This window comes from Thalassophryne amazonica, chromosome 12 (genome assembly GCF_902500255.1).
Source record: "Thalassophryne amazonica chromosome 12, fThaAma1.1, whole genome shotgun sequence".
Lineage (NCBI taxonomy): Eukaryota > Metazoa > Chordata > Actinopteri > Batrachoidiformes > Batrachoididae > Thalassophryne > Thalassophryne amazonica.
This window is the reverse complement of record NC_047114.1, coordinates 65,585,696-65,607,820: the sequence shown is the minus strand read 5'-3', so window position 1 is coordinate 65,607,820 and position 22,125 is coordinate 65,585,696. Positions and strand designations below refer to the sequence as shown.

General features: G+C 43.8%; 1 protein-coding gene across 2 annotated transcripts in view; it reads left to right on the top strand.

The window, feature by feature from the left end:
* Positions 1-22,125, top strand: part of ece2a (endothelin converting enzyme 2a) — a 301,837-nt gene that overhangs the window by 59,005 nt on the left and 220,707 nt on the right. The gene's annotated exons all lie outside the window — the stretch shown is intronic.

The following is a 22,125-nucleotide window of genomic DNA, read 5'->3' as shown; positions in this document are numbered from 1 at the left end:
GGCGTTCCTCTAGCCGGTTGTCGAGTCGTATGACTAGATCGATGAGCCCATCTAAATCCCGCGGTTCGTCCTTCGCCACCAGGTGCTCTTTTAGGACCAGTGACAGTCCGTTTACAAAGGCGGCGCGGAGGGCAGTGCTATTCCAGCCGGATCTCGCCGCCGCGATGCGGAAGGCGACTGCATAGGCAGCTGCGCTCCGACGCCCCTGTCTTATTGACAGTAGCGCGGTTGAAGCGGTCTCTCCTCTATTGGGATGATCGAACACCGTTCTGAGCTCCCGCACAAACCCATCGTATGTATGAAGGAGCCGTGAGTTCTGCTCCCAGAGCGCTGTAGCCCAAGCGCGTGCCTCCCCGCGAAGCAGGTTTATTACATAAGCTACTTTGCTAGCGTCAGTCGCGTACATCACGGGACGCTGTGCGAAGACGAGCGAACACTGCATCAAAAAATCCGCGCACGTCTCCACACAGCCTCCGTACGGTTCTGGAGGGCTTATGTATGCTTCTGGGGACGGAGGGAGGGGCCGTTGAACGACCAGTGGAACGTCACTATTACGTGCAGGGTCCTCGGGAGGGAGAGCCGCAGCGGCGCCCGAAGGGCGTGCTTCCACTTGTGCGGCGAGAGCCTCCACCCTGCGGTTTAGGAGAACGTTCTGCTCGGTCATTAAATCCATCCGAGTGGTGAAAGCGGTGAGGATCCGCTGCAACTCACCGATTACCCCTCCCGAAGACGCCGACGCTCCCTGTTCTTCCATTGGCCGTTCAACAGCCGGTTGACGCCCCTCGGGATCCATGACGCTGGCCGAGATATCCTGTTGTGAAAGTGTAGGAACACGGACCCACAACAGGGAGCGCAAATGAACGGACAATGGAGAAGATAAATAACAAGTTTTACTATTGTGAAACGAGCACAACCAATACAACAATCAACAATTTGGGGATAGCCGAATTCTGCTGGTGTCATGTGGGCAGGCTCGAAGGTAGGAGACGTCCGTCCAGGTCGAACCGGAACCATCCAGATTTCCTCTGCCACCGAACCCTGGAAGTACTGGAACCGCCAAGTCCCGAATTCCCAGGTGGCCACTGCCTCCGCTCGTCGGATCCGGTACTGCTGGCAAGAGAGAGCAACAACACACAGGTGTGGATGCGGCTGCACCCAGTAACACGGAGAGGGGAGAAGCTGCCTCCACCTCTCGTCCCAAAAAAGCAGGAAGGTGAGTACTTATCTAGTCACTCGGCCTGCGGTAGTCCGCTGTCCTGAAAGGTTTAACAAGTTTATCGATTAACACAGAATATGCTGCAGAGAATGTTACCTCTATCTCAAGGCGATATCTCGGCATCGAGGTGGAGACGCCGTCCTGATGATATACCTCCGTGCTGAGTGGAGTCAGCTGTGTCCGGTAATGGGTGACAGCTGTCACCCTGGCTGCTCTCATCAGGCGGCAGCGCCCTCTGGTGCCTGGAGCCCGCACTCCAGGCAGGGCGCCCTCTGGTGGTGGTGGGCCAGCAGTACCTCCTCTTCAGCGGCCCACACAACAAAAAGTCCTTAAAGCGACAGAATCACCTCAAAATCTCTCATCAGCTGTTAAAATTTTCACTGAAAACCAGCTTAATTTTTCGAACCATGTCCACTTCGATGTGTCTCACAGGTTTAGAAAAAATTTTGTTCAAACAAAGCGCCAGTCTCTCAGCAACTTCTCAGACAAAGGAATTCCGACGAGGGGCTGGACGACTCCTCCCACAAGGAGTGCTCACAGGCGAATGACGTCACCGACAGGCATGGAAAAACTCACGCATGCGCACGAGGGTTCAAGCATGTCTGATGTAAAAACATATGAATGAAATCCATATAGTTTTTGAAAAAAATAAAAAGGACCTATACTTTACGGACAGCCCTCGTATTGTTCACAAACCAGTCTAAATCTGTGATAGTGAGCACTTCTCCTTTGCTGAGATAATCCATCCCACCTCACAGGTGTGCCATATCAAGATGCTGATTAGACACCATGATTAGTGCACAGGTGTGCCTTAGACTGCCCACAATAAAAGGCCACTCTGAAAGGTGCAGTTTTATCACACAGCACAATGCCACAGATGTCGCAAGATTTGAGGGAGCGTGCAATTGGCATGCTGACAGCAGGAATGTCAACCAGAGCTGTTGCTCGTGTATTGAATGTTCATTACCATAAGCCGTCTCCAAAGGCATTTCAGAGAATTTGGCAGTACATCCAACCAGCCTCACAACCGCAGACCACGTGTAACCACACCAGCCCAGGACCTCCACATCCAGCATGTTCACCTCCAAGATCGTCTGAGACCAGCCACTCGGACAGCTGCTGAAACAATCGGTTTGCATAACCAAAGAATTTCTGCACAAACTGTCAGAAACTGTCTCAGGGAAGCTCATCTGCATGCTCGTCGTCCTCATCGGGGTCTCGACCTGACTCTAGTTCGTCGTTGTAACCGACTTGAGTGGGCAAAGGCTCACATTCGCTGGCGTTTGGCACGTTGGAGAGGTGTTCTCTTCACGGATGAATCCCGGTTCACACTGTCCAGGGCAGATGGCAGACAGCGTGTGTGGCGTCGTGTGGGTGAGCGGTTTTCTGATGTCAATGTTGTGGATCGAGTGGCCCATGGTGGCGGTGGGGTTATGGTATGGGCAGGCGTCTATTATGGATGAAGAACACAGGTGCATTTTATTGATGGCATTTTGAATGCACAGAGATACCGTGACGAGATCCGGAGGCCCATTGTTGTGCCATACATCCAAGAACATCACCTCATGTTGCAGCAGGATAATGCACGGCCCCATGTTGCAAGGATTTGTACACAATTCTTGGAAGCTGAAAATGTCCCAGTTCTTGCATGGCCGGCATACTCACCGGACATGTCACCCATTGAGCATGTTTGGGATGCTCTGGACCGGTGTATACGACAGCGTGTACCAGTTCCTGCCAATATCCAGCAACTTCGCACAGCCATTGAAGAGGAGTGGACCAACATTCCACAGGCCACAATTGACAACCTGATCAACTCTATGCGAAGGAGATGTGTTGCACTGCATGAGGCAAATGGTGGTCACACCAGATACTGACTGGTATCCCCCCCCCATAAAACAAAACTGCACCTTTCAGAGTGGCCTTTTATTGTGGACAATCTAAGGCACACCTGTGCACTAATCATGGTGTCTAATCAGCATCTTGATATGGCACACCTGTGAGGTGGGATGGATTATCTCAGCAAAGGAGAAGTGCTCACTATCACAGATTTAGACTGGTTTGTGAACAATATTTGAGGGAAATGGTGATATTGTGTATGTGGAAAAAGTTTTAGATCTTTGAGTTCATCTCATACAAAATGGGAGCAAAACCAAAAGTGTTGCATTTATATTTTTGTTGAGTGTATAACTATAAAATATACATCAAAATCAATAATCACAAATGTTAATTTTTGGGTCAAAGTATGTTTTTCCTCTCTGATTTGCACCAAACCTGCTCCATGTATGGAGGTGTTGTCTGGAATTGATTTCTAAGTGGGAGAACTTGCAAGATCACAGGGTGTTCAAATAATTATTTTCCTCACTGTATATGCCACACATATTATACGCACTGCAGGCAGGGTGATTTCCAATCCTTCTCACCCTGCCAGCTCCTTCTTTAAACCCCTTCCCTCAGAAAAGACATTCCAGAGCAGACATCATGTCTCAAGGACGGTACGTCCAGAAAGTATTTACAGCGGTTCACTTTTTCCACATTTTATGTTCCAGGCTTATTTCAGAATGGAGTAAATTCATTTTTCCCCTCAAAATTCTACTCACAACACCCCATAATGACAACATGAAAACCTTTTTTTTTTATTTTTGCAAATCTATTAAAAATAAAAACTAAGAAATCACATGTACATAAGTATTCACACCCTTTGCTCAGTACTTTGTTGATGCACCTTTGACAGCAATTACAGCCTCAAGTCTTCTTGAATATGATACCACAAGCTTAGCACACCTTAGATGATGCTGACCACTGTGCTCATTGGGACCTTCAAAGCAGCAGAAATGATTCTGTCCCCTTCCCTCGATTTGTGCCTCTAGACAATCCTGTCTCAGAGGTCTTCAGACAATTCCTTTGACTTCATGCTTGTTTTATGCTCTGACATGCACGGTCAACTGTGGGACCTTATATATAGACAGGTGTGTGCCTTTTGAAATCATGTCCAATCAACTAAATTTACCCCAGATGGACCTAAGTAAGCTGTACAAACATCTCAAGGATGATCAGTGGAAACAGGATGCACCTGAGCTTAATTTTGAGCTTGATGGCGAAGGCTATGAATACTTATGTACTTGTGATTTCTTAGTTGTTTTTTTGTATTACATCCACCAAGGACCTAATAAAATCATTGGCATTTATTTATTTACTTGTCTGACTGTTAGCCGGATTATGTCAAAATTACTGCATTGATTTTGACAAAGTTTTCACCACAGATAGGTATTAGGCCATGGAAGACTCCATTAAATTTTGTAGGTGATTCGGATACAGATTCTGGATCAAGATTTGACTTTATATAGGCTGTGAAGGATTGCGTCAAAACTACTTTAGGGATTCTCACCAAATTTGCACCACAGATAAGATATTAGGCCATGGAAGACTCCACTGATGTTTGGGGGAGATCCGGATCTGGATTCTGGATCAAGATTTGACTTCATATAGACTTTGAAAGATTTTGTCAAAACTTAACAGATTTTCACTAAATGTTGGTGTTCGGCCTTGGAAGACTCAATTAAATTTTAGAGGTGATTTGGATCCAGATTTGGATTTTGGATCAAGATTTCCCTTTGTAGACATTTAAGGATTACGTCAAATCTACAGCATGCATTTTTACGAAATTTTCACCACTATTAGATATTAGGCAATTTATGACTCCATTAAATTTTGGAGGTGATCCAGATTCTAGACCAAGATTTCACTCTATATACTCTTTGAAGGATTACATCAAAATTACTTCATGGATTCTCACCAAATTTGCACCACAGATAGATATTAGGGCATGAAAGACTCCACTGAATTTTGGAGGTGATCCAGATCTAGATTCTGAATCAAGATTTCACTTTATATAGGGTTTGAAGGATTATATCAAAACTACTTTAACAGATTTTCACCACACATTGGTGTTAGGCCTTGGAAGACCATTACATTTTGGATGTGATCTGGATTCAGGATCAGGATTTCCCTTTGCAGACTTTTACGGATTACGGCAAATCTACCGCACAAATTTTTATGAAATTTTCATCACTGATAGATGTTAGGCATTTTATAATTCCATTAATTCTTGGAGGTGATCCAGATTCTGCATCAAGATTTCACTTTATACTCTTTGAAGGATTACATCCAAATAACTTCATGGATTCTCACCAAATTTGCAGCACAGATAGATATTAGGGCATGGAAGACTCCACTGAATTTTGGAGTTGATCAGTGTCCAGCTCCAGATTCTGGCTCAGGATTTGTTGGGAGTGATCCGGATTAATATGCAGGTTCTGCAGCAGAAAGATACAACATCACAATGTAAAATCAAGATCAATAAGACGGTACTTTGTTTCAGCTTGTGAATCTGGATCCAGGTAAAGTCTGGGTCACGATGTGAACTACATATCTTTAATTTTGAGTCCTCGTCAACCCTTGGCGGACATCAGAAATTTCCGATTGCTCTTGTTTTTAAAAAAATTGCAAAAATCTCGAGGAAAAAATCTTTAGGGAATCCTTGGGTACAGCTGGAATAATTTCATGTCAAATACGTGACACAGTGGCTTAGTGGTTAGCTCAATTCAATTTATTTAATTTGTATAGCACCAAATCACAACAAAGTTGCCTCAAGGCACTTCACACAAGTAAGGTCTAACTTTACCAACCCCTAAAGCAAACACACAGGCGACAGTGGTAAGGAAAAACGTACTGTGATGATTTGAGTAAGAAACCTCAAGCAGACCAGACTCAAAGGGGTGACCCTCTGCTTGGGCCATGGTACCGACACAATTAACAATATGAATATACAGGAACTTTTGGGAGTCCATGCTGGTGCACAGGACGGGAGCCCTCCAGAAGAAGACACCCACTCCCATATGTAGATGGAGCCACACCTCAAACAGAGAGGAAAAAAACAGAATCAGGTGGCAGAAAGACAACAAATACAGTATAATTTGTCAGCATTAAGCAACAAGAAAAACAAGAGATACTAAGGTGATCGCAGGCCACTAGCCCTAAGCTTCAGTAAAAGACCCGTCTTTTGCAGTCTGAGAAACCAACATTTGTTTGTTTGAAATAGTGAGAAATGCTGGTTTCTCAATATGCAAAAGATAGAGATCCATGCCCTAATTTTTCTGGGTCTGGCTCAAAACTTCTCATTCGTGCCTCCTAGGTGTGAGTGACAGTGTAAATAAATTTCTGTCTGTGTCAGTTCTGCAATAAACTGACGACCTGTCCAGGGTGTGCCCTGTATCTCGGGGTACACTCTGGATGCTGGGATAGACTCCAGCCTCCTTTGACCGTTAGCTGACTATACATTGGGTCTTGGGTCCAAGTGGGTGTAGAAAATGAATGAATATAAATGAAAGGTTTCGTAGGGAGACTCGGATGAGGTGTGCCAGTTGTGCTCTGAGGTGACGTGCTACATTTTGGCTGTGAAGTATGCTTCTTTGGGCATGACCTAGGATTTTTTTTTTTTATAAATGTGTTAATTGAGTTTTAATGGTTTACACAAAGACATTTTAATACATACATTTTTCCAGCAAAGAGAAATCAAGTGTCTAGCCTGTACTAAACATAAGTCAGTATTTTTTTTTTCTCTTTGCTGTTTAGGATACAGCCCTTTGGATATAAATTAAGAATACAAAGTGCAGGACAGTCGGGTACTGGATTCTGGGTCAGCTGAGAAGTGCATTTTTTGAACTTCATTCCAGAACTTTGTATCTCAGGACAGTCCCACAGACTGTGAAATAAGATGTCCTTTTCAACATTGCAGTTAACACAGATATCAGGAATATTTGGATTCATCTTATTCAGTCTGCCTGGAGTAATGTATATTCTCTTAATCCAATTATATTGAACCTGTCTGAGATGGGTATTTACTGTTTGAAGTTGAGCTTTTGAGCACACCTTTTTCCAGTCCTCCTCCAAGATAGCTTTTTGCAAGTCAGTTACCCATTGAGTTTTTCTATACTCAGTAGAGTCTTTATGATTCCTCACCAGTATGTTATAAAGGATATCTGACCCTTGCCAGTACAATTATTCACTGCTATATTTTCTAATCGGGACAAAAGGGGTTGGATAGAAGAGTGCATCTGTGCATAAACAAAACTTCTTAACTCTAAATATTTAAATAGGTGTGTCAGAGGAGTATCATATTCATTTCTGAGTTCTTCAAATGAAGCTAGTTTGCCTTCCTTATATAGATCCGTAACTTTACAAATGCTCTTTGTTGCCCACATTTTAAAACCATGGTCTTTTCTGGCAGGAGAGAAGTTATCATTCCCCCATATCGGTGAAAATACTGAAAGCACAGTAGATTCACCAAAAAATGATTGTACATTGTGCCAGATATTGTGTTTCTCACAATGGGTTTATAAGTAAGCCGCTTCAATCTTTTTGACAGATGCAGAGTAGAAATAAGTGTCAAGTTGCAGGCCTTTAGTGCAAACACTTTCAAGTTGTACCCGTGGTAAGCAAGGTTCAGGCGAAAACCAGTGCATTGCAGCTCTAATTTGAGCAGCCCAGAAATACCATTGTAAATTGGGTAGTTGTAACCCTCTTCTCTCATACCGCAGGTAAAGAAGTAATATAGTCTCAACTTTGACCTTCTGTTATTCCATATAAACTTTGTAAATAGTTGCTTCATTTTTTAGTAGAACTGTGGTGGTGGGGATAAAGGGACCGATTGAAATAGATATAACAGATATAAAAACTTTGGTAGTATATTCATCTTGATTATATTTATATGTCCCAATAGAGAGATTGGCATTGATGACCACCTATTCATGAATTCAATTACTGTAGAAATCACATAATGATAGTTACTAAATCTTTAATGATTTGGGTAATGGTGATACCAAGATATGTAAATCCATTTATTGCATTATTGAAAGGGTGGTTTGTCACCGGATTTATTTACTCTCGCTTGTTCATGAATATGATAGGATTTTGTTTCATTTATGTTAAAGCCTGAAAATTTTCCAAATGTGTCACTTAAGAATGTTAGAAGTAGACTTCCGCCTACGTCATGGCCTAGAGCGACACGTGTTCCCTCGGCTCCGACAGATCTTGTCAGATATACCCGAAACCTGACATATAACTGACAGATGAACATCTATTACGTGATAAAGAAACAGTAGTGAACATGTCCAACCAGAAGGCGCAAAGAAAAGACCCGAAAGGAAGTAAAAATGATGAAGTGAAGGTAGGCCAAAAGCTGCTAACGCTAACTGAGGCTATGGCTACCGATGCTACACAAGTCCCATTGAAACCTATGGAAGAAGCTAACCCGGAAAATGCAGTGCTAACCGAATTGCGGAAACTTAGACAAGAGAATGCATTTTCGTTTCAAGAATTAAAGGACTCCTCTAACAGGCCTTAGACTAAATTGGAGGAACTTAGGCAAAAAACGGATAGTCTCGAGGGAAGAGTGACGGAAGCGGAGAAAAGAGTGAGTGATGTGGAAGACAGGCACACAAAACATGAGCGGATGCTAAGCTACTTGCTCCGCCGAGAGGCTGAGCTAGTAAACAAATGTGATGACATCGAAAACCGCATTCGCCGCAATAATATAAGAATCTACGGGATACCAGAGTTAGTCGAGAAAGACAATATGATGACTTTTGTGACAGACTTCCTGAAAAGTACATTGGAGCTAGAGGATGGGACTGATATTAGACTGGAAAGAGCGCACCGAGCCCTCGGGCAGAGACCCAAAGACACGGCGCCACCGCGGTCAATTATTGTACGCTTTCTGGACTTTCGAGTGAAACAAGCAGTGCTACAACAGGCATGGAAACAACGTAACATTCAATACTTGTGCCACAGAGTCTACTTTGACCAGGATTACTCGTCTGATGTGCAGAGAAAGAGAAAGACAGTCCGAGAAGTGATAAAGAAGCTTAAAGAGTGCAACATCAAAGCGCAGTCGCGGTATCCTGCTCAGCTGAGAATCTTTCTTGCATCAGGCACTAAAGTTTTCCACTCGCTGCTGGAGGCACGCTCTACATTGGAAGAGCTGGGTGTGAAAGTGGAGATAGACGACAGAGAAGCTCTGGAAATGGAACTGGACCAAAACGCCTGGACAACACAATTCGGCGGGAGGAGGAGCCAATGCCAACCGAAAACATCAGAGATAAGATGTTGTGTGTTGGGGGGTGTGGCTGGATGTTTTGGTGTTCTTTTCTTTTCTTTGCTCTTCAGGTGGCATGGAAACTGATTTGTCTGTGGAGAAGGTGCTGGCTGAAGAGTCCTCACCCTCATCAACATCATGTGTAGCACCTGTGACTGGTGCTCACATGCAACCTTAAAGACTTTCAGCTGAAGCAGATAATTGGATGGCGTTCTGCATTTAAGGCATGTGTGATTCAAGCAGAACTGCCGGGAACTCGACCTTGTGATGTTCGTTTGTGAGACGCTGAGGACCGCGCCTGGGTTTGACACACCGAGCCCGTGAAGCAAGGAAGGGTGAGGACACATGCTGTCAGCACACATCAAAGGTGATTAAGTGTTTGACTAATTGTTGATAGTAACTTGGTGTTTTGTTACACAGTATACTTGAATTGTGATGAGAATTGTGCAGCTTGCTTCTCACTGCTGTGGCGTGCGGATAAGTGATCCTCCACCTGTTGTGAGAAGCTGCTCATTTGCATAAAGTTAAAAAAGATACAGACCTGAATGTGTTGCTGATAGCGTGTGTCTTTTGAAAGATATTGTTGTAACTGCTGACTTACCTCACCTCTTCTTTGCTTCACAGAGAGTCAGTTTGTCGTGTCCACCTGGGGGGTGTTTGGCGGTGGTAGTGGGTCCAGGAGCGCCGGGCTTTGATCCTTGCGGGCGCTGGAGAGCGTGCCAACAGTCACTCCACCAGAAGGACGCTATTTTTGTTTTTACACTTTTTATGCACAGCGGGTTAAATAAATATATTGTTTTTGGAACCGCTTTTCTGGTTATTTGTAGCGCTGGGTTCCGTCTGACGCAGGTCCGCTCCTCAACCCACGTCGACACATAACAGTAGTTCCCGGCCATTCCATAATGGACCCAGCGGCAGAGGCGGTTCCTTTTGCCGAAAAAGTTCAAGAACACTTGGAGAAAATATGGGAGCAATTACAGCATCTCGCAAACCAAATTAAACAAACAGACGCCCGTGTTACGGAGCTTGCAGCGCAAGCCGTTCCGCTTCCTGCTGCTCCAGCTGCGGCACCATCGATACTAGTGCAGATAACTCCGTCACCCAGAGATTCGGCGTCCGAACCGATTGTTTGTCGTCCGGAGCCTTGTGCGGTGATGCAATGTTCTCTGGTTTCTGCTCAGTCAGGTTGGAGCGCCTCAGCTTTACGAGGAATGTTTGTAGATGGGTTAAATGAGTCATTAAAAGACGAGCTGGCAGTCCGTGACGAGCCAAACGATTTAGATGAGCTAATATCGTTGGTGATTCGTCTAGATGATCGGATGAAGGAGCATGGACGCGAGAGAGGACGCCCATCAGAGCGGGTTTTTTCGTCTCGGGGCTTTCCCCGACACAGATCTGGGCCGCCTCTTCTTCGCCCCACTGAGGCTCCTCCGACGGGACCTCTGGCTCCTCCTGTTGACGAGCCCATGCAGCTCGGTCGAGCAGAGATTACTGTATTGCCCCGACATATAAATGTCAAGAAAAATAATGGTGACGTATCTCCAGGTGTTCTGGGACAGGCAAAATAACACACATAAAAAAAAAAAAAAAAAAAAAATCTAGCATGAGTAAATGTTTTGTTTTCTTTAAATAGGGGTTATAATTGTATGGGGAGTCAGAGGCGTATCTGGTGGAGTGACTGTTAGGCGGTTAGAAGTCCACCTGGGCTCACGTCATTGTTAAATTTTATGTGTTTTTAGGTATTTTCTGTTTGGGTTGTTGGGTCGTTTTATTTTGTTGTTTTTTATTTCTCTACATCCCTAACCCCAACCTCACTTGCCCCAAGACCGTTTGTCTTGTGGGTTGTGGGGTGGTGCAGGTTGGTCACGCTGAGCATTCTCAGAAGACCTCTGCACCTAGGGGGGGGGGGGGGGGGGGGGGGGGGTGTTAGAGGCGTTTTTCTTGGTTTGGTTAGGGCCCGGTTCCACTCCAGCCTCGGTGAGCCTTTGTACCGTTCGTCATTGGTGTTGCCGGGGTGTGGTGCAGCGGAGACTTACCTCAGTCGGAGGGGTGGGCCGATCTGTTGCCGTTCGCCATTTCGGTAGTTCCACCCCTCCCGAGAGGCTGGGGTATGGTCGAGTTGGGGCACCGGACGTATTTCCGGTTCTCCGCTGCGCCTTGGGGTTGGAGCTGGGTTAGTTTTTTCCTGTTCCCTTCTCCGGCTTAATGTTTTGAGCCGTTCGCCAAAGTTGAGCCGCCGAGGGGCTCTGGGAGGGACCCGGGGTCTTTCGGGGTGCCGGGGAGGGTAACAGGGTTTACGGTCGTTTATATCCCCCCGGGGTTGTTTTTGGTAGTCTTCCGGGGGTTGATTTTTGATTTTGTTCTGTTTCCTTCCGGGTTCCACCTCCAGGGTTGATGGGACGGTCCTCTGGGGGGGAATTGGCTTGGGGCCAACTAGCCAAGTGTGACCGGGTCTGGGGTTCCAGGGTTGTGGGGAGGGTACCTCCTGGGGTTGATGGTACGGTCCTCTGGGGGGCGCCATTTGCTCCATGTACACCTGGGGACCTTTGTGGGATTATGGTTCTGGCTGTTCCTCCTGGAACTGGCGATGAAGGCCTTCTGGGGGGGGGGGGGGGGGGTTGGGCTCTGCAGGTCATTCTGGGGGGGTTGTTTGTTGTTTTTCTTTTATGCATTTACGTTTGTATTGTGTTTGTGGGGCTGTGTTGGGTTTTTGCGTTTGGGAGTTTTTCTTTTCTTCCCGGGGTTTGATGGGATGGTCCCCTGGGGAGGTTTTGGGTGGGTTTATGTTTTTTTCTGTGTTGAATTGTACTGGGGAATGTTTTGGGGCTTTTGTTGATTCCAGCCGGCCTTCCAGCTGCGGTGCCTGTCCTGCTGTCTGTGGTGGACCTTAGGAGCGTGGTGCTGTCTGCTTCCTGGCGTGGACCCCGGAGGGAGGTGCTGTTCTCGGGCCTGGTCTGTTCGGTCGTCGGGAGGCTTCCCGTTGATGGGGGGGTACTGTTGTGTGTTGGGGGGTGTGGCTGGATGTTTTGGTGTTCTTTTCTTTTCTTTGCTCTTCAGGTGGCATGGAAACTGATTTGTCTGTGGAGAAGGTGCTGGCTGAAGAGTCCTCACCCTCAACATCATGTGTAGCACCTGTGACTGGTGCTCACATGCAACCTTAAAGACTTTCAGCTGAAGCAGATAATTGGATGGCGTTCTGCATTTAAGGCATGTGTGATTCAAGCAGAACTGCCGGGAACTCGACCTTGTGATGTTCATTTGTGAGACGCTGAGGACCGCGCCTGGGTTTGACACACCGAGCCCGTGAAGCAAGGAAGGGTGAGGACACATGCTGTCAGCACACATCAAAGGTGATTAAGTGTTTGACTAATTGTTGATAGTAACTTGGTGTTTTGTTACACAGTATACTTGAATTGTGATGAGAATTGTGCAGCTTGCTTCTCACTGCTGTGGCGTGCGGATAAGTGATCCTCCACCTGTTGTGAGAAGCTGCTCATTTGCATAAAGTTAAAAAAGATACAGACCTGAATGTGTTGCTGATAGCGTGTGTCTTTTGAAAGATATTGTTGTAACTGCTGACTTACCTCACCTCTTCTTTGCTTCACAGAGAGTCAGTTTGTCGTGTCCACCTGGGGGGTGTTTGGCGGTGGTAGTGGGTCCAAGAGCGCCGGGCTTTGATCCTTGCGGGCGCTGGAGAGCGTGCCAACAGTCACTCCACCAGAAGGACGCTATTTTTGTTTTTACACTTTTTATGCACAGCGGGTTAAATAAATATATTGTTTTTGGAACCGCTTTTCTGGTTATTTGTAGCCCTGGGTTCCTTCTGACGCAGGTCCGCTCCTCAACCCGCGTCGACACATAACATAAGAAGTTTTCTTCAATGGGACGGAATGTAGGGAAATATAATAATTTGCGGATGACTGAAGAAGACATACGCATAATCATCACTTGGTCGAACTGTTAGATCTTAAAATAAGTATAACATGAATGGGGAAAAATAAATATAATTTCATAAAATAGATAAAAGACAAAAAAAAGTATAATAATGACTGAAAAAATAGCACTAAATAAACTTAAAAAAGAAAGAAAGACAAGTAGTAATGTTAAATAAGAAAGGGGGTTTCGGTTCAATAAGTAAATAAAATTTGAATCAGATCTGCGGGGGGTTGGGGGGTAAGCAATTTACAACAATGAGAGCTTGGCCTTTATGGTGATCTAAACATAATCACAGGATTTCCTGGGAGATCGTCGCTGCTGCACTGAGTGCAGTTCACCCAGAGAGTTGTTACTCTCTGCCCAAAGGACAACGGGAGTGGCACGTTCATTTCGCACTTATTATCATTAGGGTTTTTTGGGGGGAGGTGTGTCACTGGAGTTCTGGAGGTCTGTTTTGATGTTTCATGTTCTGAAAAATACTTGTTCCAACACAACCAGTTGTTATTCTGTTCTTTGGCTCTCAAGCAACAAGTTTGTATAATGTCATGTTTATTATTTTTTGATTTTACAAATGAACAAACTCAGTGTCATTAGTTACAATATAAATGGTATTAATCATCCCATAAAGAGGAAAAAAATTTTGTCCCAACTAAAAAAAATAAATTGCTCAATTGCATTGCTCCAAGAGACCCAGCTTGATGAAAGAGAACATTTAAAGCTAAGAAGAGAGTGGGTGGGACAAATATTTAGTTCAGCATGTAAAGAAGGTAAAAAAAGAGGAGTAGCCATTTTGTTACATAGGGCTCTAGATTTCATTGTCGAAAAGACTCATAGCGATAGGATGGGGTGTTACATTCTACTGGTGGGCACGATAGGAAATATCAATTCTAAACATACGAGGTCTGTGATGAAAAAAGCGGTCCTTTTTATTTTTTTCAAAAAATAAATGGATTTCATTCATATGTTTTTACGTCAGACAAGCTTGAACCCTCGTGCGCATGCGTGAGTTTTTTCACGTGTGTCAGTGACGTCATTCGCCTGTGGGCAGGCCTTGAGTGAGGAGTGCTCCACCCCGCCCGTCGGAATCTCTTTGTCTGAATAGCCGCTGCAGACGGCGCGCATTGCTTTATCAACATTTTTTCTGGACCTGTGAGGGATATCCGAGTGGACACTATTCGAGAAATTAAGCTGGTTTTCGGTGAAAAGTTTAACGGCTGATGAGAGATTATGGGGTGTTTCTGTCGGTGTAAGGACTTCCCACGGAGCGGGACGTCGCGCAGCTCTTCCAGGCGCCGTCGTCGGCCTGTTTCGACCTGAAAACATTCTAATTTAAGGCTTAATTCACCCAAGACGTCGTGAGAGAACAGAGAAGATTCAGAACAGGCCGGCATGAGGACTTTATGCGGACATTCCACTGTTTAAGGACATTTTGTAATGAAAGACGTGCACGCAAATTCGCCGAGTTGTCACAGAAACAACTCGGCGAATTTGTGTACACCGCGACAGGAAAAACACCTCCGTGTTGAAAACCATTTGTAAAATTCAGGGGGCTTTTGATGGCTTTCAACAAGTGAGTAACTGAGAAATTGTTTAACAGCTTGGGCATGTTCCAACTTGCCCGTTAAGGTTTCCAACGGAGGTGTTTTTCCTGTCGCGACCCCCCTTGGTCAGGTCCGGCCCGACATGCGACTCTGCCCGCACGTTCTTTCATTACAAAATGTCCGTTAACAATGGAATGTCCGAATAAACGCCTCATGCTGACTTCTTCTGAAAGTTCTCTGTCCTCTGACGACTTACTGGGTCAACAGAGCCTGAAATGTGGAAGTTTTCAACTTGAAATGGCGAGATGCTGCCGCCTCGAAGCACAGATCGCCGTCAGGCGCCGTGGGCCGTCCTTAAGCGACACTACCAGACAAAAATCTCTCATCAGCCATTAAAATTTTTACAGAAAACCAGCTGAATTTATTGAATGGTGTCCACTCAGTTGTGCCGTACAGTTTTTGAAAAAATTTTTATCAAACAAAGCAGCAGTCTCTGAGCCATTCCTAAACAATGAAAAAACGATGAGAGGGTGGGCCACTCCTCACTCAAAGACTGCCCACAGGTGAATGACGTAACCGACAGGCGTGAAAAAACTCTTGCATGCCCACGAGGGTTCAATCATGTCTGATGTAATCACACGTGATTCAAATCCATATGGTTTTTGAAAAAAATAAGGTCCGTTACCTTTATCACAGACCTCGTATATGCACCAAACACTGATGACCCCTCTTTTTTTAGAGAAATATCAGAAGTTTTATCTTCTTTTGCAGAAGGGTTTTTGATTGTGGGCGGAGATTACAACTATTCTGAACCAGAAATTGGACCGACAGCCTTTTGAACAAGGACAAATGACAAGAAAATCAAAAGTACTACAAAATATAATGGATCAGATGGGCTTGGTGGATATATGGCGCCATACACACCCCAACAAATGTGACTACACTTTTTTCTCCAAAGTCCATAAGAGTTATTCCAGGATAGACATGTTTTGTGTACCAAAGAAAGATGTATATAAAGTCATTAAATGTCACATAGAATCAATAACCATTTCAGACCATGCCCCAATAATTCTTCAATTAAAGTTAGATGACAACATTGGCCTGAAACAATGGAGATTGAATGTATCCCTCCTGAACGACACCAAAGTGCTACAATACATAAAACAGGAATTGAAAGAATATATGGAAAATAATGATAATGGCGACGTATCAACATCCACTCTCTGGGACTCAGCGAAGGCAGTACTGAGAGGCAAACTCATTGCACTTTCATCTAAAATGAAAAAGGAAAGAGCAAAAGAACAGGCAAGACTGGAGAGAAACATTCTAGATTTAGAAAAAGAACATAAAAGAACTAACGATGAGGGCACATTAAATTCTTTAAAACAGAGACAACTACTTAATGACCTGTTAACATAAAGACCCTACTAATTGCTCATCGTATAGACCAATAAGTTTATTATGTAGTGATTTAAAAATACTATCTTCAATACTGGCTAAAAGAATTCAAACTCATAAATTTTCTGATAGGAACAGACCAAACTGGATTTATCCCAGGTCGATTAGGGACAAACAATATCAATCAATCAATCAATCAATTTTTTTTATATAGCGCCAAATCACAACAAACAGTTGCCCCAAGGCGCTTTATATTGTAAGGCAAGGCCATACAATAATTATGTAAAACCCCAACGGTCAAAACGACCCCCTGTGAGCAAGCACTTGGCTACAGTGGGAAGGAAAAACTCCTTTAACAGGAAGAAACCTCCAGCAGAACCAGGCTCAGGGAGGGGCAGTCTTCTGCTGGGACTGGTTGGGGCTGAGGGAGAGAACCAGGAAAAAGACATGCTGTGGAGGGGAGCAGAGATCGATCACTAATGATTAAATGCAGAGTGGTGCATACAGAGCAAAAAGAGAAAGAAACAGTGCATCATGGGAACCCCCAGCAGTCTACGTCTATAGCAGCATAACTAAGGGATGGTTCAGGGTCACCTGATCCAGCCCTAACTATAAGCTTTAGCAAAAAGGAAAGTTTTAAGCCTAATCTTAAAAGTAGAGAGGGTGTCTGTCTCCCTGATCTGAATTGGGAGCTGGTTCCACAGGAGAGGAGCCTGAAAGCTGAAGGCTCTGCCTCCCATTCTACTCTTACAAACCCTAGGAACTACAAGTAAGCCTGCAGTCTGAGAGCGAAGCGCTCTATTGGGTGATATGGTACTACGAGGTCCCTAAGATAAGATGGGACCTGATTATTCAAAACCTTATAAGTAAGAAGAAGAATTTTAAATTCTGTTCTAGAATTAACAGGAAGCCAATGAAGAGAGGCCAATATAGGTGAGATATGCTCTCTCCTTCTAGTCCCCGTCAGTACTCTAGCTGCAGCATTTTGAATTAACTGAAGGCTTTTTAGGGAACTTTTAGGACAACCTGATAATAATGAATTACAATAGTCCAGCCTAGAGGAAATAAATGCATGAATTAGTTTTTCAGCATCACTCTGAGACAAGACCTTTCTGATTTTAGAGATATTGCGTAAATGCAAAAAAGCAGTCCTACATATTTGTTTAATATGCGCTTTGAATGACATATCCTGATCAAAATGACTCCAAGATTTCTCACAGTATTACTAGAGGTCAGGGTAATGCCATCCAGAGTAAGGATCTGGTTAGACACCATGTTTCTAAGATTTGTGGGGCCAAGTACAATAACTTCAGTTTTATCTGAGTTTAAAAGCAGGAAATTAGAGGTCATCCATGTCTTTATGTCTGTAAGACAATCCTGCAGTTTAGCTAATTGGTGTGTGTCCTCTGGCTTCATGGATAGATAAAGCTGGGTATCATCTGCGTAACAATGAAAATTTAAGCAATACCGTCTAATAATACTGCCTAAGGGAAGCTATATAAAGTGAATAAAATTGGTCTAGCACAGAACCTTGTGGAACTCCATAATTAACTTTAGTCTGTGAAGAAGATTCCCCATTTACATGAACAAATTGTAATCTATTAGACAAATATGATTCAAACCACCGCAGCGCAGTGCCTTTAATACCTATGGCATGCTCTAATCTCTGTAATAAAATTTTATGGTCAACAGTATCAAAAGCAGCACTGGAGGTCTAACAGAACAAGCACAGAGATGAGTCCACTGTCCCAAGGCCATAAGAAGATCATTTGTAACCTTCACTAATGCTGTTTCTGTACTATGATGAATTCTAAAACCTGACTGAAACTCTTCAAATAGACCATTCCTCTGCAGATGATCAGTTAGCTGTTTTACAAACTACCCTTTCAAGAATTTTTGAGAGAAAAAGGAAGGTTGGAGATTGGCCTATAATTAGCTAAGATAGCTGGGTCAATGTGATGGCTTTTTAAGTAATGGTTTAATTACTGCCACCTTAAAAGCCTGTGGTACATAGCCAACTAACAAAGATAGATTGATCATATTTAAGATCGAAGCATTAAATAATGGTAGGGGCTTCCTTGAGCAGCCTGGTAGGAATGGGGTCTAATAAACATGTTGATGGTTTGGATGAAGTAACTAATGAAAATAACTCAGACAGAACAATCGGAGAGAAAGAGTCTAACCAAATACCGGCATCACTGAAAGCAGCCAAAGATAACGATACGTCTTTGGGATGGTTATGAGTAATTTTTTCTCTAATAGTTAAATTTTGTTAGCAAAGAAAGTCATGAAGTCATTACTAGTTAAAGTTAATGGAATACTCAGCTCAATAGAGCTCTGACTCTTTGTCAGCCTGGCTACAGTGCTGAAAAGAAACCTGGGGTTGTTCTTATTTTCTTCAATTAGTGATGAGTAGAAAGATGTCCTAGCTTTACGGAGGGCTTTTTTATAGAGCAACAGACTCTTTTTCCAGGCTAAGTGAAGATCTTCTAAATTAGTGAGACGCCATTTCCTCTCCAACTTACGGGTTATCTGCTTTAAGCTACGAGTTTGTGAGTTATACCACGGAGTCAGACACTTCTGATTTAAAGCTCTCTTTTTCAGAGGAGCTACAGCATCCAAAGTTGTCTTCAATGAGGATGTAAAACTATTGACGAGATACTCTATCTCCCTTACAGAGTTTAGGTAGCTACTCTGCACTGTGTTGTTATATGGCATTAGAGAACATAAAGAAGGAATCATATCCTTAAACCTAGTTACAGCGCTTTCTGAAAGACTTCTAGTGTAATGAAACTTATTCCCTACTGCTGGGTAGTCCATCAGAGTAAATGTAAATGTTATTAAGAAATGATCAGACAGAAGGGAGTTTTCAGGGAATACTGTTAAGTCTTCTATTTCCATACCATAAGTCAGAACAAGATCTAAGATATGATTAAAGTGGTGGGTGGACTCATTTACTTTTTGAGCAAAGCCAGTAGAGTCTAATAATAGATTAAATGCAGTGTTGAGGCTGTCATTCTCAGCATCTGTGTGGATGTTAAAATCGCCCACTATAATTATCTTATCTGAGCTAAGCACTAAGTCAGACAAAAGGTCTGAAAATTCACAGAGAAACTCACAGTAACGACCAGGTGGACAATAGATAATAACAAATAAAACTGGTTTTTAGGACTTCCAATTTGGATGGACAAGACTAAGAGACAAGCTTTCAAATGAATTAAAGCTCTGTCTGGGTTTTTGATTAATTAATAAGCTGGAATGGAAGATTGCTGCTAATCCTCCGCCCCGGCCCGTGCTACGAGCATTCTGACAGTTAGTGTGACTCGGGGGTGTTGACTCATTTAAACTAACATATTCATCCTGCTGTAACCAGGTTTCTGTTAGGCAGAATAAATCAATATGTTGATCAATTATTATATCATTTACCAACAAGGACTTAGAAGAGAGAGACCTAATGTTTAATAGACCACATTTAACTGTTTTAGTCTGTGGTGCAGTTGAAGGTGCTATATTATTTTTTCTTTTTGAATTTTTATGATTAAATAGATTTTTGCTGGTTATTGGTAGTCTGGGAGCAGGCACCGTCTCTACGGGGATGGGGTAATGAGGGGATGGCAGGGGGAGAGAAGCTGCAGAGAGGTGTGTAAGACTACAACTCTGCTTCCTGGTCCCAACCCTGGATAGTCACGGTTTGGAGGATTTAAGAAAATTGGCCAGATTTCTAGAAATGAGAGCTGCTCCATCCAAAGTGGGATGGATGCCGTCTCTCCTAACAAGACCAGGTTTTCCCCAGAAGCTTTGCCAATTATCTATGAAGCCCACCTCATTTTTTGGACACCACTCAGACAGCCAGCAATTCAAGGAGAACATGCGGCTAAACATGTCACTCCCGGTCCGATTGGGGAGGGGCCCAGAGAAAACTACAGAGTCCGACATTGTTTTTGCAAAGTTACACACCGATTTAATGTTAATTTTAGTGACCTCCGATTGGCGTAACCGGGTGTCATTACTGCCGACGTGAATTACAATCTTACCAAATTTACGCTTAGCCTTAGCCAGCAGTTTCAAATTTCCTTCAATGTCGCCTGCTCTGGCCCCCGGAAGACAATTGACTATGGTTGCTGGTGTCGCTAACTTCACATTTCTCAAAACAGAGTCGCCAATAACCAGAGTTTGATCCTCGGCGGGTGTGTCGTCGAGTGGGGAAAAACGGTTAGAGATGTGAACGGGTTGACGGTGTACACGGGGCTTCTGTTTAGGGCTACGCTTCCTCCTCACAGTCACCCAGTCAGCCTGCTTTCCCGGCTGCTCGGGATCTGCCAGGGGGGAACTAACGGCGGTTAAGCTACCTTGGTCTGCACCGACTACAGGGGCCTGGCTAGCTGTAGAATTTTCCACGGTGCGGAGCCGAGTCTCCAATTCGCCCAGCCTGGCCTCCAAAGCTACGAATAAGCTACACTTATTACAAGTACCGTTACTGCTAAAGGAGGCCGAGGAATAACTAAACATTTCACACCCAGAGCAGAAAAGTGCGGGAGAGACAGGAGAAGCCGCCATGCTAAATTGGCTAAGAGCTAGTAGCTACGCTAAGCTAGCGGATTCCTAAAAACACGCAAAGTGAATAATGTGTAAATAATTTATAGGTGATTCAGCAGAAGGAGTGCTTTAGTTAAGGCACGTAAAGATTACACTGGGAAACAAATCGTAATCTAGATAACTAGATCAATCTAACTGCGCAGAGTAAACAGCTAACAGATACAGAAAAACACCACTGTGCTCCGGAACAGGAAGTGATACAATACCGCAGTGAGAGCCAACCAATATCAGAAGGATGTTTCTGTGTAGGCTCTCAGTTGTCCAGGTGGTTTCCATAGTAGAGAAGCTTGAATCTTCGACTGGACTGGGTTGCTTGACGCGAGGACGTTTCGCTTCAAATCGCAGAAGCTTCCTCAGCTAAAAATCTTGCTCTGGAAGTCTGACTTCTGTCTGACTCTTGTAGAGAAGAATAAAACAGAAGCCAACAAAAGCTGGAGTTTTAAACCTAACCAGACCCTTCCTACTGAGAGGCAGACTGCTATACAATATTAGAAGGACATTAAATATTATGAAAGTTGCCAAACTAAACCATGAATCATCAATGCTTCTTAGCCTAGATGCTGAGAAAGCATTTGATAGGGTAGATTGGATATATTTGGAACACTCGCTGGAAAAAATGGGATTTAATTCCAGTTTTGGTAAGTGTATTAAAGTGCTGTACCTGAATCCCACTTCAAAAGTGAGAGTAAATGGATGTGCCTCAGAAGAATTTGAATTAGAGCGCGGGACTAGGCAAGACTGCCCGTTGAGCCCCCTGCTGTTTGCTCTGAGTATAGAACCTTTAGCTGAAATAATTAGAAAAAATCCTAAAATACGAGGAGTAACAGTAGGGGGAACAGAATATAAATTGTCACTGTATGCAGATGATATCATTTTGTATATCACCCAACCATTGACCACATGTCCAGAGCTTTTGAACTGTCTGAGGGAGTTTGGGCAAGTCTCTGGGTACAAAGTTAATGAGTCAAAATCACAGGCTATGATGATAGTAGGGGAGAGACTAAAAGAGCTGGACAAAATAGTCGCATTTAATTGGCCTACACGGGGTTTTAAATATTTAGGGGTCATGATCACACCAAATTTCTCAATTGTACAGTGAGAATTATGGTAATATACTTTCAAATATTAAATTAGATTTGGAACGATGGGATATTCTTCCACTTTCTCTCTTTGGTAGGATTGAATCTGTAAAAATGAACATTTTACCACGTCTGCTATATTTCTTCCAGGCCCTCCCTGTTTGGATACCTGCATCTGTATTCAAATCCATGGATAAAATGATC